Source organism: Oncorhynchus keta, unplaced genomic scaffold, assembly GCF_023373465.1.
Source record: "Oncorhynchus keta strain PuntledgeMale-10-30-2019 unplaced genomic scaffold, Oket_V2 Un_contig_3043_pilon_pilon, whole genome shotgun sequence".
NCBI lineage: Eukaryota > Metazoa > Chordata > Actinopteri > Salmoniformes > Salmonidae > Oncorhynchus > Oncorhynchus keta.
The window spans coordinates 16289-20000 of NW_026287047.1; the positions used below are offsets into that span (position 1 = coordinate 16289).

Consider the following 3712-nt stretch of genomic DNA (forward strand, 5'->3'; position numbering starts at 1 on the left):
TCTCTGGGCTGAAGGCTAATATCTCCTTCTCTCTGGGCTGAAGGCCAATATCTCCTTCTCTCTGGGCTGAAGGCCAATGTCTCCTTCTCTCTGGGCTGAAGGCCATGTCTCCTTCTCTCTGGGCTGAAGGCCATATCTCCTTCTCTCTGGGCTGAAGGCCAGCACCTCCTTCTCTCTGGGCTGAAGGCCAGCACCTCCCTTCTCTCTGGGCTGAAGGCCACTATCTCCATCATACCTTCTCTCTGGGCTGAAGGCCAGTATCCTCCATCATATCCCTTCTCTCTGGGCTGAAGGCCAATCCATCTCCTTCTCTCTGGGCTGAAATGTCTCTCCATCATACCTCTCTGGGCCAGCATCTCCTCTCTGGGCATCATACCTTTCTCTGGGCTGAAGGCCAGTATCTCCATCATACCTTCTCTCTGGGCTGAAGGCCAGTATCTCCATCATACCTTCTCTCTGGGCTGAAGGCCAGCATCTCCATCATACCTTCTCTCTGGGCTGAAGGCCAGTATCTCCATCATACCTTCTCTCTCTCTGGGCTGAAGGCCAGTATATCTCCATCATACCTTCTCTCTGGGCTGAAGGCCAGCATCTCCTCATACCTTCTCTGGGCTGAAGGCCACTATCTCTGGGCATCATCTCCTTCTCTCTCTGGGCTGAAGGCCAGTATCTCCATCATACCTTCTCTCTGGGCTGAAGGCCAGCATCTCCTCCATCATACATCTTCTCTCTGGGCTGAAGGCCAGCATCTCATACCTTCTCTCTGGGCTGAACTATCTCCATCTCCTTCTCTCTGGGCTCCATCATACCTTCTCTCTGGGCTGAAGGCCAGTACCTTCTCCATCATACCTTCTCTCTGGGCTGAAGGCCAGTATCTCCATCATACCTTCTCTCTGGGCTGAAGGCCAGTATCTCCATCATACCTTCTCTCTGGGCTGAAGGCCAGCATCTCCATCATACCTTCTCTCTGGGCTGAAGGCCAGTATCTCCATCATACCTTCTCTCTGGGCTGAAGGCCAGTATCTCCATCATACCTTCTCTCTGGGCTGAAGGCCAATGTCTACCTTCTCATGGGCTGAAGGCCACCATCTCCATCTCTCTGGGCTGAAGGCCAGCATCTCCTCATACCTTCTCTCTGGGCTGAAGGCCAGCTCCATCATACCTTCTCTCTGGGCTGAAGGCCATCTCCTTCTCTCTGGGCTGAAGGCCAGTATCTCCATCTCTTCTTCCCCTTTCCTTCCACTCTCTCCCTCGGTCTCTTCTCGACGGGTCCTTGCAAGTACTGCCTCCTCCTGCAGCACACACACACACACACACACACACACACACACACACACACACACACACACACACACACACACACACACACACGGGAAAAGTGTGTAACACATGTCAGTACACACCACATGGGACAGAGAGCAGGGAAAGAGACAGCAACACCTGTCACAGTACACGCCTAGGGGAGGACACACACACACACACACACACACACACACACACACACACACAGGGTCCCTGGTGTGTTAGTCTGGACAGAGCTGTCAGCCGTAGCAGGAGGGGAGAGGTGGGTTATAAATTACACAGAGAGATGTGTGTGTGTGTGTGTGACATCAATATTATTAGTGAAAACTGGTCATAGATATCTATATATCTATCTCTCTCTATATCTATCTATATCTCTCTCTATATCTCTCTCTATATCTATCTATCTAGGGTTATAAATTACACAGAGAGAGAGTGTGTGTGTGACATCAATATTATTAGTGAAAAACTGGTCATAGATATCTATATATCCATCTATCTATCTATATCTATCTATATCCATCCATCTCTCTCTATATCTATCTATATCCATCTCTATATCCATCTATCTATATCTCTCTCTATATCTATCTATATCCATCTCTCTCTATATCTATCTATCTAGGGTTATAAATTACACAGAGAGAGTGTGTGTGTGACATCAATATTATTAGTGAAAAACTTGTCATAGATATCTATATATCCATCTCTCTACATCAATAATATAATAATAATAATATATGCCATTTAGCAGACGCTTTTATCCAAAGCGACTTACAGTCATGTGTGCATACATTCTACGTATGGGTGGTCCTGGGAATCGACCCACTACCCCTGGCGTTACAAGCGCCATGCTCTACCAACTGAGCTACAGAAGGACTCTATCTCTCTATATATATATACACACACACCTATATCTATCTATCTATCTATATACACCTATATCTATCTATCTATCTATACACCTATATCTATCTATCTATATATCTATATCTATGTATCTCTATATATGTCTATATCTACCTCAATATATCTATATCTCCATATCTATCTATCTCCATATCTCTATACACATATATATCTGTATAACTATATATCTATCTACATCTATCTAGTCTGTATTATTTGTCAGAAGTAAAAGCCAGGATCCAGTGAAAGGCTGAGAGAGCAAGATACATTATAAACCAACCATCATCATCATCTCTCTCATTGAAACGCAGAGGGCTAACAGCTAATAGCCAACAACATTAGCATTCCACTCATTCACAAATAACTGTTACGGCGTTAGCCACGCTAGTTAGCATTAGGCTAGCTATTATAAAAACTAAATGGGGCACACCTTTGGGTCGACTGTGATCATAATTACACACAGAGAGATAAATCAGATGAATATGAGCGTCTTCGGCAAAAAGCTGTTGAAATGACTATTATTACCAGAATACAATTTACTTGCAAATGTGCCACTTCTGATTCTGAGTGGTGGTGGGGGGGGGTAGGTGACCGCTGGGATTAAAAGGCTGTGAGCCACAGAAACACACCGTATTGAGGGGTGACCGCTGGGATTAAAAGGCTGTGAGCCACAGAAACACATCGTATTGAGAGGCGACCCCTGGGATTAAAAGGCTGTGAGCCACAGAAACACATCGTATTGAGAGGTGACCGCTGGGATTAAAAGGCTGTGAGCCACAGAAGCACATCGTATTGAGAGGTGACCGCTGGAATTAAAAGGCTGTGAGCCACAGAAACACACCGTATTGAGAGGTGACCGCTGGGATTAAAGGCTGTGAGCCACAGAAACACACCGTATTGAGAGGTGACCGCTGGGATTAAAAGGCTGTGAGCCACAGAAACACACCGTATTGAGAGGTGACCGCTGGGATTAAAAGGCTGTGAGCCACAGAAACACACCGTATTGAGAGGTGACCGCTGGGATTAAAAGGCTGTGAGCCACAGAAACACATCGTATTGAGAGGTGACCGCTGGGATTAAAAGGCTGTGAGCCACAGAAACACATCGTATTGAGAGGTGACCGCTGGGATTAAAAGGCTGTGAGCCACAGAAACACATCGTATTGAGAGGTGACCGCTGGGATTAAAGGCTGTGAGCCACAGAAACACACCGTATTGAGAGGTGACCGCTGGGATTAAAAGGCTGTGAGCCACAGAAACACACCGTATTGAGAGGTGACCGCTGGGATTAAAAGGCTGTGAGCCACAGAAACACACCGTATTGAGAGGTGACCGCTGGGATTAAAAGGCTGTGAGCCACAGAAACACATCGTATTGAGAGGTGACCGCTGGGATTAAAAGGCTGTGAGCCACAGAAACACACCGTATTGAGAGGTGACCGCTGGGATTAAAAGGCTGTGAGCCACAGAAACACACCGTATTGAGAGGTGACCGCTGGGATT

At 46.5% G+C, this 3712-nt stretch overlaps 1 long non-coding RNA gene and 1 pseudogene across 3 annotated transcripts in view; one reads left to right on the forward strand and one right to left on the reverse strand.

Annotated features, from left to right (window-relative positions):
* Positions 1-1261: 1261 nt before the first annotated feature.
* Positions 1262-3712, reverse strand: part of LOC127923671 (maternal embryonic leucine zipper kinase-like) — a 24730-nt pseudogene continuing 22279 nt past the window's right edge.
* Positions 3045-3712, forward strand: part of LOC127923674 (uncharacterized) — a 794-nt gene continuing 126 nt past the window's right edge. Inside the window, exons 1-3 of one of the 3 annotated variants that reach the window (XR_008115002.1) lie at positions 3045-3274; positions 3433-3538; positions 3592-3712. The exon at positions 3592-3712 is cut by the window's right edge and continues 126 nt beyond it. This is a non-coding gene — a long non-coding RNA (uncharacterized LOC127923674). The remainder of the gene's footprint in view (positions 3275-3432; positions 3539-3591) is intronic. The other 2 variants (XR_008115003.1, XR_008115001.1) reach the window with 2 other exon arrangements.